Here is a 14365-nt window from a genome sequence, read left to right on the forward strand (position 1 = left end):
AGGGCATTTTGCTGAAAGCGTAATGGTGGGAATGAAAGCGTACAGATTTGACGTTTTAAAACCATTCCTCTGTGAAGGCACACGGCTAAAAGTACAAGAACCGCTTTTCCAACAGGGGAGTTGCTGCGGTAAACAACACGTGCTGGGTGGCTTTGCATTAGACCCGTAGGACTCTTGGATAACATACATGTTTCAAGTTTGAACAGATCGAACATGGTGAAATATTCCTGACAAACAGAACATTTTGCTAAGGAAAGAAAAAAAATCGGAGGGAGGGAACATGCATTCGCCTGTTCTAGGCGAACTGCATGTGCGTGTAAGAATTGAGCAGTGCATCAACCACGTGTAATGAGATAAGATTAATGTTATCACTGCAACGGAAACGTTGGTAGACTGCAGCAGGATAATTACAGGACAGTAAAATAATAAGTATAATAATGCAAGATCTACAAAATATCTCACCTAACATATAATCGAATATGTAGTGTACACAAGCAGCCATAACTCTTATTTCCAAAGCCACCCAAGCAACAGTTTGAACTTCAATTACTCAAACTATCAATGGCTCATCACCTCCTGGCGAGCCATTGACTCTGGACCTAGTTTGAAACACTGAGTCTTCCCCTCGCTTGCTGCCTCTCGAAAAGACCCTAATGGCCACATAAGCGAAAATAATACATTTCTTCACAACCTCTGATGATTCAAGAAACGTCATGCCGTGCCCTGTGTGTTCAGGCTGCATGTAGGCCGTCCAGCCAGCATGTGGAGTGGAGCTGGGGGAATGCTTTGTTATCGTGTATGTGTGCTGATTGGCCCAGTCGATGTGGAGTGAGAGATCACTTTTTTGGTTTTGATACAAGGGGTAATAATCTCCTTCTACTGTCACTCAGAACTCTCCAAGAAGGCTTGTCAGGGCTTGTTCCTTTCCGGGCACATCACTTGCTCAGATGATATCTGCATTCTGGGGAATCAATAGCTGCTCAATAATGACATGTATCTTAAAAAACAATTCACTGCATGTTTCTTTGGACAAAAAGCATCTGCTTAACTATTGAATAGTAAACAGCATTCAAGAACTGGCCTGCTGTGCTGAGCCAACACATTAACAATGCATATACCCACCTGAGGCGACCTACCCAAACACAGTCTCTCTTTCTCATACCGGCTGGTATCTGTCTGGGTGAACCAGCGGTCAATAGCTTTTAGTGGATGCAAAATGTCAACACGTGTCGTCAACTCCCAAAGGCTGCGTGGAACAACCACACACACACTTCCCCCTTGTTTACAGATCAGTCCGCCGGGTCAAAGGTCAAATGATAACTGATCCCATTATAAGCCTTTGCACTCATTTGTTGATGGCCCCGGTGTGGCTGCTGACTACACATGAAATACATGTTAATAAATTCTCTCTCTGCATCAATCCTGCCATCACAAGCAGCTCTCCATGAAAGGCCTGACATGACCTGGGTTCCAGGCAGCCTAGCACGGACGCACCTCATGTTTAATATTTGATTTTATACCTAGACCTACCTTCTGTCTCTTTTAATCTAGTATGACAATTACGTTGTTTGGATACTTTTATTACATGGTTGACCCTTGCCTTATCGTATGAATTGCCCTTGATTAGTTAGTTATACTGGATGACTAATCATACTGCACAGTAAAACAGTTTCACTTTGACGTGGAACACAATAGCCAGTTTATCATGTTTGATACATTTTAGTATCATCTTGTCGAAATGAACACGTCCAAGGTTGTGTCAGTGTCTCCGGTGACTGCGGTTGCCAGACACCTTGTATTTGTCCCTGAAATGCAGCCTTGTACCACATTCGGCGATGGACAGTTCCCATGCGTAACACAGGTGTATTCCTAATCAGGGGATTTATTATTGGCTGGGCCACAGGCACGCTGCACGGGTGATAATAAAACAAGGCACTTGAACTTTATAACACATACACACTGACAGACTACATTGAGGACTCTGCTGCAAATGACAAAAACGCTGAGGAAACATCCCAGCAGAGGATTTCTTCAAGGGCAGGCTGGGAGTTCACTGTGGGTTTCTCTGATGTTTGGCTTCACGGACGTTATTAAAGAAAGCATACTTTATGTTTTACAAAGCTAACCGACCGTGACCACATCATGTTTGTGCCTCGCTACACGCTCTGCGTTTGAGCAACATGGAAAATACATTGGATGTTCTGAAATGAAATCAAACATCAAAGGTGTTTCAGCCATTTCAAGAAAAAACCACCTTGTTTTATAAACCGCTTATCTCAAAAATTATGTTGTTTGTCAATTTGTTTAGTCAATTGTTTTGTTGCATTCACACCCTCGGCACGCACACTTCTAGCGTCCCTGCACACACAGGTTTGTTTGTTTGAACTCAGTTTAAATCAACAGGCACAACTCCCTCACTTCAGTCTACAACGTGTCCACCATCACCTCATTTGAATAACCAAGGCAGCCGGCGCGTCACTCAGTGTTACGTTACTCAGTGTTGTTGTTGTCGTTGTTGTGTACAGACGTCGACGTGGACATCGAGGGCATGGAGTTGACGCCCGGCGAGGCCGACAGCGGGGACAGCATCAGCGATGGCGAGGGGGAAGAGGAGGAGGAGGAGGAGTTGGAAGAGGAAGAGGAAGAGGAGGAGGAGGACCACTACAGCCTCCAGAGCAGCTCCAGCGATAGCTACACTGCCACCACACATTCCCACAGACTGCAGCCACACCACTGCTAGGACGCCCTCGCTCAGCTCTTCTGCACCGCTCGCCCCCTTTACCCCCCCTCCCCCCCCCCCACTCCAGGCAATAATTTCTTACTTATTTTATTTTGTTCCCCCCCCCCCCCCCACTGACCTGTGTCGTTGTTGGATGGAGCTAAAATGGCCAAATCCCCCCCCCCCTTGTGTGCAGCTTACAGGAAGTGGGAGCTCGGGAGGTCGGAATTCCACTCACCCTTTTGCTGAACCTTGACATTTTGAGACCTACTGACCGTAACCTTCCCTGAGGATTCACGGCCCAAATCACCCCCCACCCCTGCACCACCGGACCCACACCACACTGTCCATAAAAACACCAAAACCAGTGTTGCCAGCGGCTGGGAGAGAGAGGTGGAGAGGTAGAGGAGATTTGGTGGGGATTATGTTAGGGATTTCTGTGGTTTCGATACAGCTTTGACTTGTAAATTATGAACTGGTTTGTGTCCAAGAAAGTTTGGCAGATTGAGATGGATGACAAAGCTGAGTTATCTACAAATGTGAACCTACCATATAAGTTGTCGGACACTTTTCTTCTTAACATGCATTACAGAGGCACATAATACATTGTAGTTTGCCACTAAATCAATATATTTGTACACGCAACACCAGAAACCCCGGTTGGACAGTATTTTCACTAGGAATGTCATTCGGCGAGGGAAACAGGCAATTGCGGCCTTCATTAGAACATGACAGAACTAGTCACCAAAGACAATAACTCCCAGAGGGGCATGCCTATGTTGAGGTCGCTAACCACTGCTCCACACTACTGACCACTTCAACATACCATGTGATCGTGTGGATAGACTACTAGTATTCACTCAAGGAGCTTTCCAGAAGCTTATTCCTCAAAAATAGAAAAAGCTTTTCGTTGTGAAGGGCATCCCCAGGATTGTTTTTTGTGTTTCACATTTCAGTAGCAAATTGATGTAGCAGTGAACTTGGGAAGCTGACGTTTTCTTTAACTGATCCTGCGGGATGCTATTTTTCTTTAAGTGTTACCTCAAGATTTTACTCATTGAATTGGCTTAGGCCTGGTGGAGCCCCTATTTGATTGGCCACCTCACAACACACATCTTGGTTAATTAATTCATGTAAACTTAATCCATTTGAGCTTTTGTTGAGCGTTCTGATTAGCAAGTCAAAGCTGTTTAAGATGAGGGGTTGCGCGAGGCCAGCTCTAACAAGTTGCTGTATTTAGTAGGTGTTTTCAGTTAGCTATAACTAATCACATTACACTTACGAATATAATATAAATGTATTCATATCAATAACTCAAAATCAATAATATCAAGTCTTCTATATAGTTTTTATTTTCTGTCTATCTATCTGGTGTTTTTAAGTTTAGCTAAAGACAAGTAGAAAGTTCTTGACGAAAGAGGCGCTTTTCAGTTCTCTGACCACATACTAATCCATAAATCGATTTTCCCGGGCAGTCTTTAGAGCTTGGCATCCCAGTACTTAAAAAAATGACCAGTACATAAGGACAGGTCTGACCAAAAAAAATATGTATATAAAAAATCACCATATAGAAAGCTATATATATATATATATATATATATATATATATATATATATAAAAACAAAAAAAACACTTAAAAAAATACTACATACAGGAGGATGATGACCATGTAGTCTATATTTCTGAAAAAAAATGTATTCTATTTTCCTAATTCCCTTAAGTTCTCTTAGCCATACAAACGCTGCGGCAAAAAAAAAGCGTTTATGAATTTATATATATATATATATATATATAGAGAGAGAGAGAGAGATATGAGAGCGGGCCAAGATGGCAGGCTGATGGGGGGGGGAGAGGGGAAACACAGTCCCCCCCCCGTCTCCCCCCCTCCCCTGCTGTCCATGTCCTGTGCCCTGGTGAGCCTGGGTGACTGTTATCCTTATTCCCCCCCCCCCCCCCCACTCCCCCTGCCTGGTCCATTCTCAGGTCAAACCTCTGATACTCTCCCACCAACCCACACAAGGACATACACACACAGACCCATCTTCGGTGCCCCTCCGCCCGGCGGGGCCGAGTGTTTCGATTTCAGCCACCCCCACACCCACCCCCCCCTCCTCCCCCCCCTCCCTCCTCCTCCTCCCTCCTCCCTGTGCCAAAGAGGGTGACATGATTTTTTTCCATGACCAAAGGGCATGTGCAAAAAATGCCCTCCCCTTCCCCCTTCCCTCTTCTGGCCTGTGCTCTCTTCTCAGTCCTCTGTGTAACAAAAGACCACACTGGTAATCTCTCATGGCAGCTTTCAGTCACCCCCCCCCCCCCTCCCCGATGGTCCAGCGACGGGGAAGCAGACAAAAACGTTCTTGAAAATTTTTCTTTTTTTTCTTCATCGTCCTGATCCGGCTGCTCGGGTTGTACGTCGACGACGATGCTTCTTTGGACGTACGACAGCAAAACAAAACAAAACGGAGTCACCTGGAGAGGAGTGATACTATTATCCAATCGATGGCAGCTGCAGAGTTCTCCTCCTCTCCTCCGAGTGACCCGACCAGCCACAGTGTCTGTCCTCTGCTGACCGCGGAGGGTGAAGAGACGGGGGCGATATACAACCTGATCTTGCTTCTGACGAGAGATTCGCTGGGTAGGGTTTCCAAGGAAAGCAAATGGGTTTGTTGGGTGTGCTTTCGTCTCGCTGATGTGTGTTTGGAGACCAACATTATTTTTTATGTATTTATCTGTACTCTTGACACAGGAGGGCAAACACACACAAAAAAAGGTTCTTGAGAAAGCTTTCTAATCTTCAAGAGTTTACATTATGTCATTGAATTGTAATTTGCCCTTTTTTTTGTGTTGGTCACGTGAACAACGTAGGAAAATGGACAGAAGACATGGAAATGTTCTTCTCTTGCACAGAACCCGCCTATTAGAAGTGAGCAACAAAGGAATTCAATTAAGTGTATGAGATGCATACCACATGTGACAATTACTTTCAGTGACCTCCAATCAAAAATGCACAAACTCCACATTTAGAAAGCATTGGGTCTGTTGGGATGGGTTTGAGGGAATGACTTCTACGCAGTGGTTGTGAAAGTTTGTGATTAAGATGTGCCTTGAAAATACTAAATGTATTCTAGATCTGGGAGCAGATGACAAGTAATTCTCAATGTGGGGATGACACTAGAACAAATCCTTTCTTGTCACAATGAAAATGCCATTTTTTTGATGGCACCAAGCTACAAACTGGCACTAGGATGAGTTCAATGCATTGTTCAAACTCAAAGGAAGATTCCACTCTGTGTTGCCTTTTATGGAATAATGTCAGCTCTCTTGATGTCCTGAGTCCTTAAGTACCCCTCATGCCTTACCTTGGTTTTAGTTATTTGTAAAAGGGGACTATAATCAAGGGAAACCGTGGCAGGTAGGGAAAATCCACTGTTGGTCAACAACGTTCACAGACCCAAACAGCTATGATCATATTTGGTAAAAATATATAATTAAGTCTCACTTTTCAGTAGAATTTCCCTCCTAATTTTTTTATTTGTTTTCAGATTAAGACTAGAGAGACTATTTTTCCACCATGTTTCTGTTGCATAGAGATTTACCTGTTTGACGGTTCTTACAAGCACAAGACCCAAGGCTGAGGGGAGCTTGTGCCGAGAACACGGGAGAGGAGGAAAAAAACACAATTATGTTGTGTAAAAACGTATACCTGCTTAGAAACTCGTCACTTTGTCCTACGATACCTCCCATGCAGAATGGTAAAGGGAGTGCTTCCGATGTGATTCCAGATAAATATTTTTTTGAACAATGAAAATATGAATTTAGGTCAGCAGCATTCCCCCCTTTTCCAATCCGAAGAATCCACGTTTTTCCTTCTCTTTTCCATAAACCATGGTAAGCAATACACGCAGCAATCGAATGACATTCTTCCACAAAACGATCTTAGCCTTCTTGTAGCCTCCATGGGGTTGGCGTTAGCAGAGGGGGCAGCTCCCCAACACTGGCATATGGTGTCCCTTGAAAAACCACAGCTCAACCACGGCTGCTCGGAGGGGCCGTTTCGCTGTTGTAAAGTCGATGACACAGTGAGGATGAGGGTGAGTTCTGTGCCAGAGACCTGTGAATATGTTCCTTTTAGTGGATATGTAATAAGCATTCAGAAGATGTGTTATATTATATTAGGTTTTTTTGTATGTGAGTGTATGTGTGTACACACAAGTACCTGGTGCTGGCGAAACTTTTAAGCAAACACTTGATGGTATGGTGTATTTTCTCATTGTAATATAATAAAAAAAAAAAACATTTTTATATAAAAAGTTGTGGCATGCACTTATTTGTCTGAAAATTTTGCTGTTAGATGTTTGTTATAGTTTAAGGTGAATAGGATGCACATAAGTTAAGGTCAATGTATTTATATGGTTATGACAAGAGGTTATAACAGGACACAGGATTTATAACAGGATTTCACCAGAATGGGAAGAAAAGGCATTATCCACAAGTCTAGATTTGTCTGTTTATTTATCAACATTTCACATTTTCAAGTGATTGAAAGAAAATATATTTGGGGATTTTCTTTTCTCAAACTAAAGCTCCCAATTCCCTCTGCAAGGAATGCAATTTAGTGAAACACTTTCAATTAAAATCTAAACAAAAACCATTTACAAATTGTTACTTATGTTATGTAAATATATGCATACATGTATTACAATTATCTACAAACACAAAAGTAAAATACATTTGCAGGCAGCTTTGTGTTACAGAATATTTTTTTCATATGTTGATCATCTAGAACTTTGGTGAGGCCCTACGGATTAAAGTTAACAAATAATAAGATATCGTCTTCGAGATGTTGATGTGCCCCGTGGTTAAAAGCAATGCGGTCGCCATGGTTACAACGCAGCAATAAAACATACCCTGTCGCCAGATGGCAATGAGCGGATCTATCAATCAACCAAACGTTCAAAGTAACATCCGTCACTGTGGTGTCAAAACATCACATCAATTTAAAATGCATTAAACCCATGATTATGCGTCTGTGTACAGCCAAAGCAATGCGGCCAACATGTTCTATGTGCTAAGCAGCTAGACATTCAAGCTTGTGTCGTCGCTGGCGACGGCTCAAGCTAGGTTGGTTAGCTGCACACATTGGTTAAATACCTGAGACAAAAAGAGCTTAATTTAGTTTCTTGATATATATAAATGATGAGCATCAAGAGCCACCCCCAGTTGGACCGAATAAAAGTACAGATAGAACAGAGATTTAAAATATAAATTAGAAATGAATAAATTAAAAAACACGAGAGGTAGGTTCTATTCCAGCCCCGCACAGCTTAAGTACAGTATCTATTGACTTCATGGACCGACAACATGTCTGCTTGTACGTTACGTTCACCATGTATATCTACATGCCTTTGAGCATGCACGTCGTGTTGATCGGTGCCCACAGGGTCAATGTTCTCCTGTGGACATGCGTCTGTTCTGTTCACGCTCGCCTGGCTCCTCCAGACCAGGCCAGTCGATCGCTAAAAGTCAATCAAACTCATGAACTCGGACAACACGTCCCTCGTGTGATATGTTCGCCCATCGACACGTTGATGCCTGTTGACCCGCGAGACGTTATCAACAGGCAATACATTGTATACAATACAATATATACAGTACGTTGTATTGTATGATAAATGTTCACATTGAACTGCAGCTTCTTCAGTCCTGGTGTGTGTGTGTGTGTGTGTGTGTGTGTGTGTGTGTGTGTGTGTGTGTGTGTGTGTGTGTGTGGGGGGGGGGGGGGGGGTCAGATGTATTGCTGAGGCTTGGTGGTGGCTTGGGGGGGCACTGAGGCCAGGGTCTTGGCCGCCTCCTTGGCCTTCCCCAACGGCTCCTTCACTGGGTCCCTGAGTGGCCGCTGGGCAGCCTCTCCTGGGAGACCGACACCCGGCGTGAATAGAGAGAGAGAGGGAAAGAAACAGAGACAGAGAGAGGAGAGAGGAGAGAGTGAGAGACAGAGAGAGAGAGAGAGAGAGAGAGAGAGAGAGAGAGAGAGAGAGAGAGAGAGAGAGAGAGAGAGAGAGAGAGAGAGAGGAAGGAAGAGGGATAATGAGCGAGAGAGGGAGAGAGAGAGACAATGATAGACAGAGAAAGATAGAGGGGGAGGGGGAGAGTAGAGATGAGAGAGAGAAAGAGGTGGAGGGATCGGGAGAGTGAGATGGAGAGGTTGAGAGCGGGTGAGAGAGGGAGAGGATTAGAGTTAGGTCAATAGTCTTAAGTTCCTGTGATGTACTGTAATGAGTGGGCAACACATTGACTCCAGTGAGGGGGAAAACTACTCAGGATAGGGTTGTTAAAATTGTAAGAATGTTACGATTGGAGGTCCTCATTTGATTTCACATCTGATTCTCTAACCACACTACAGTCCACGGTTGTACAAAATAAATATTTGAAGAGGAAACCCAGGCGCCATATTAAGCTTATGCCTCCATCTTACACATCTTGAACATACAAAGGAATTAAAGGGGGGGGGGCAAAGGGATCTACAATGCAAATAAGGGCTGGTTTCTGAGACATATCTAGGCTAGCTGGGGTAATCCTGAGGTACAGCAGATGGCAGTGGTCCAACAGATCTTACTATTTTCTACAGCTCACCCTTTTTTTTGAAAATTGAAAATTGTGTTTCTCCATCTAACGCACGTGGGCATGTGTACATGTGTACATGTGTACATGAGCTGGTATAACCAGAAACAGCATTGGAGTTTTTGGCTTGTTTTCCTAGTCAACGACCCAAGCGGTATTACTTGACTATGGTACCCGTAAAGGGACATGCCAAGAGAAAAAGGTAAATAGAAGAAAAAACTTGGATATATTAATCTGCCCGAGATAGGTTTGCGATCTGGCAACAAAACTGTTGCTGGTGTCAACAAAGTTCAAGTATTACATAAACATGTTAATTCACTTTATTATCAAAATGGTTGCATGGTTGCAGATTTTTTTTGGTTGCAGATTTTCTTTTTACTTCAATTTAAGTTAAAACTCTCTCCCTTTATATCCATCTGATCTCTTAAGGTCTATGGTCCATCTTCTTTAAAATGGCTGTGAAAAAAATGGTAGTGTTGCAAACCTCATTGCCTGATCTTGCAATACAAATTGCGAGGTCACACATGACCTCGGATATATCCTGCAATACCTTGTGAGATCTTGCAAAACGAAACCTATCCGGGGATAACAGACCTTTCTTTTCACCATTTTCTGCTCTCAACTAAATGCACATGTTTACAGTAACACTGCGACAATTAGGGTTCTGACACACGCAAACAAAAGGGCCCGTTGACAACAACAACAACACAGCTTTCCCCTTGTGCACTGAACATTAAGTATGGCTGAACAAACCATCGCTGCCCACTTTCATCCTCCCCCTCCTCTGGCACAACGCGCCTAATCACGCGGTTAACGAGGGCATCTAGATAGGCGCTAACGAGACTAGGGAGGCTATTGGCCCTCTAGTGTGTGTGGCAGCACCCTGGCAGGCTCTAGGGGGGCAGGTGGATATCCTGCACTACTATGAAAACTTACCGCCGCTGTTAGCCTAATGCTAAGTCCTGTGATTGGTGACCATATCGGCGCGCGGGACAGAAGGCCCACGACAACATCAACAACCACGTCAACTCCCTTTGGAAACACCACACCTCATTGGAAATACAGGAAACTACGTACGTAACTAATGTAACGATCGGCTCAGTGAGATTCAACCGATAAGGGCTCTACACAACAGATGGCAGTTTGAATGACTCAAATGTTTTGCATAGCATAGTTGAAACATAATGGCATACAGTAATGCTACATTTCCTTTACACTGGTCCATTAGAAACCAAATTGATCATATCACGAAAGTGTTCCAACAACCTTGTTATTTTACTGTTCAATAGTGGTACAGTTATACAGTAAAAGAAATGGGGGAGCTTGTAGTCAAAATGTGATGACATTGAATGTCACAACTCTTGTATCAGCAGAATCAATGCATCACCCGTTTTTGATAGCTGCTTGTTTTTTTGTTCCATCTTTGACTTTCAGCTGGCAGTAAAACATTTTTATACAACTTGCTCGCGCACCAGAAGTTGCCGGGCACGGTTATTGTTCTACTGTAGAAGGCTTTATATGCTTCACAAAGTTAGAAGTCTACTTTTCATAGAGATGTTGACTTGCTTCCTTTATACAAGGGTAATTCACAAGGGTGTTCACTTTTCATTGTAGATACAGATTCTTATTATTGTTCTTATTATTTTATTTTATTGTTTACGGTCAATTCTAAATCGTATTATTATGTGTGCAGCAGCTCCACCCATCTAATCTGATCTTCAGACCTAATGTATTGAGCACACAAGCGCTGTCATCATAGGCTGGTAAACTGGACACCGAGTGGGGAAACGTTACCGGCATCGCGGTTAAAGTGCCGATGGGAATATGTGATTCAGTCTGAAAGAACTCATCACATGGATGAATTAGATGGAGAAGTTGAACACACAACATGGCTTCCCCACCCTCTGTAAATGCTGCAGTGTACGTACCATGTATGTTTAACAGCGCATATTCCAGCCCCTTCATGGACTTGGTCTGGTTGCTCTTGAAGCGTGCCAATCCAAATTCCTGGAGAGAGAAGAAAAATCGGGACAGGAAATGACGTTTAATTAACTTATTTTGGGATGGAGAATTTGCTTGAAGGCATATCTCCTAATGTATCCTTCGACCTGCTTGGTATAATTCAAAGCCATGGGGCTGTCCTGAGCTTGCAAGGAGCAGGGCATACATGAAGCTGGGCTATCTATACCTTCCTCTAGTGAAGTAACACTGGTGACAGATACTGAGAGGTCAATATGACACGAATAAAGACCAAAAACCCTTCGATCTGTGTTTGTACAACCGTGAGGGCAGGACAAAACTGTGAGATGTTACGGTCGCAAAACAATTCTGACTACAAAATGCGGTCACGTATGGGGAAAACAAGGTTGACATTTTGAGGAACATATGACGCAACAAAAAAACCCTGTAAAGATTTGGAACACTGATTGAGTAGCCCTGAATATGTAAAGATGTTCTAACTGGAAGCAGATTGGCAGATAAGTGGAAGCAGATCTGTGACTGCCCTCTAGTGGCTATACATACAAACATACATACAAAAAATAATATTCAATATTCAGTATTATTAAGTCCAATGCTTCTTCTATAATCGTAACAATATATGAGTTTATACCACGTCAATGTTAAGTACTCGATCCTCATTGGTCATTCAAGTGTGCATTACTTTTCAATAACATGACAGAATTGACATTTAAAAGTTTCTAGCAGTGGTCAAATAAAACTACCAGCTGTTTCACTGACAACTTATAAACAATGCTCAAAGCGGCAGAGAAGAATATTTAACTTTCAGTTGATTAAGGTGGTAAAAAAACGATAAGGTCATAGAAAGTAAATAATATAATAATAATATCACTGTTGGTAGCTGTGGTAAAAGGGGAATAAACCACTTCAGGACTTTTGTGTTATAAAAATGTACTCTGGCAGTGGTAAGCAGCCTTGCGTTGTCTCGGCTTTATTACTATCCCCGTCTGAGTTGTTTTTCGACCCCCGTCGTGGCTTATTCCTTAGCCATTGCAGCAAGCACACCGTTATTTGCACAAGAAGCCACTGTTTGAGAATAGACTAGGAACGGCTTCAAAGGGAGGCTCTGACAGGTGCACCGCTACCTGTCCGGTGTCAAATGGCTGCACCAAAGCTCAAACATCACCCAGATTCATTTCCTGAAGGCTGCCTTGTGGTTTCTCTATGGTTTCACTATGGTTTCTCACCATCAGATAATAAGGATGATGATGACGGCTGAAAACTGGTTTTCAAACATGTATTGGAGGACAAACACACTTTTAAGTGAGGTAAAGAAAATAATCCCTGGGCTTGCTTTATGGAAAATTTAAGCAACTCCCAATGAATCAGAGAATCAAAAGAAAGAAAGAGAAAGACAATTCATTTGGAAAGACATTTAAGTCATTTATCACCACAGTCTGCTATTTCCAGAGAAACTTCTCCACATGTCAGCCACAATGGACTGCAGAAACAATAATATGAAATGGGCCGATATGACGACATTAATTATCGAAGCACTCAAACGGATCTGCTTGTTTGTTCGTTGATGCTAATCGCATTGTCAAAGCAACGGCGCACCATTGTGAGGCACATCAAGTCGCCTCAAGTATTATCCTCAACATTGAATAATCTGACATAATGGGCCAATCTCAATTGATCCAGGGTTTCGCAAACTGCTTTGTGAGAGTTTGCTGACACAAATGTTGTCAATACTACACCACCTGAAAATACTTTGGCAGTGATAAGTTTGTCGGACTCCAAATTAATCATAAAGATCATCTGAATCCATCACACTGACTATACTGTCAACATCTTGTGTCAATTCATATCATGAAGTGCAGTCATTAATTGAACACATCGTATTGATTACTATCCTACATAGCATGTCCATGGCGTTTACCCCTTATCATGCATAACATTGAGTCAGATCCAACATGCAGTACCTGAATGGGTCTGGAGAAGCCGTACACGCCGGAGGAGATCCACGCCTCCCGCTTTATACTGGTGGTCGCTGGCTGATGGGCCGACTCCTTAAACACACACCGCTCCTCCACAGCCTGAGAATGTGAAGATGGTTAGAGTTGAGGTTATTTCAGGGGGTAAAAACGTCAACATGTAGTCTGCTTCAAAAAATATGTGGACTTCCTTGTTTTTCACTCCATGTCCAAGAGTGGACATAGAGGAAGAATTTATCCTAAAAACAGAGTTAGTCTAGATTTGGTACATGCAGTTTATAATTTTGGAGATATTAACCCATGTAACACACTTAGTAGGAAACAAAGGTTTGCTTAGAGAATGATCATATCAAATAATGCATGAATGCAAAATAAAACTTTTTTGTCGAAAAAAGTGCATGCAGAATAGTTTATTTAGCCAACGCAATCCAAAGAAACCTGCTTTTTACGATGAATTCAGATTCATGTATTTTAGAATGGGGTAGGGGTTAGACATCTTGTTAGTAGGCCGTTGACTTTGGATTGAACTCCGTCCAAAGGTACTGGGTTCGATCCCTAGCCACAATCATATCAGTAGAAAATGCTGGAATATTGGATTGAGGTTAAAAAGCTTTGTCCGTTTAGAAAAACACAGACTGGAGGGCCTGTACAGTGAATGGCCTACCTATCTGGCTGTGTTTTCAGCTGCAGGGAGAGCTTAGCCACAGAAGAACTATTTTCATATTGTTTGCATACAGTACCACACTGCTTGTTTAGCACAGGAGTCAAACTCCAACTGACAGAACCTCAGTTTGTATAATGAAAACCTTTCATCTAACGCTATAGCAGGTGCATGGATAGAGCAGGGGGCATCAGGTTCCTCACTGTTTCCAAAAGGACATTTATACCAACCGATTTAAATAAAGTGCAGGTAGTCTTGTACATAAACATTGGGATTAGGATCAGTTTTTGAATTCGATTTGGAGTGCCGAACATTTCCACATGCCTCCTGAATTTATGACATGGGTTGGTGATATGACAAGAATGTAGACTTATAATTATTGAAGTTTTTTCAGTGCAGGGCAAAACAGT

General features: G+C 42.7%; 1 pseudogene across 1 annotated transcript; it reads right to left on the bottom strand.

Annotated features, from left to right (window-relative positions):
• Positions 1–7213: 7213 nt before the first annotated feature.
• On the bottom strand, positions 7214–13396 carry LOC311370917 (PRELI domain-containing protein 1, mitochondrial pseudogene; annotated as a pseudogene). The gene is made up of 3 exons: positions 13283–13396; positions 11270–11348; positions 7214–8630 (listed from the first exon to the last, which is right to left on the bottom strand). The product of its transcript is annotated as a PRELI domain-containing protein 1, mitochondrial pseudogene (transcript).
• Between the last annotated feature and the right edge of the window lie 969 nt (positions 13397–14365).

The sequence above is a fragment of the Micromesistius poutassou genome (assembly GCF_964030765.1).
Source record: "Micromesistius poutassou genome assembly, contig: SCAFFOLD_5722, whole genome shotgun sequence".
In the NCBI taxonomy this organism is placed as follows: domain Eukaryota; kingdom Metazoa; phylum Chordata; class Actinopteri; order Gadiformes; family Gadidae; genus Micromesistius; species Micromesistius poutassou.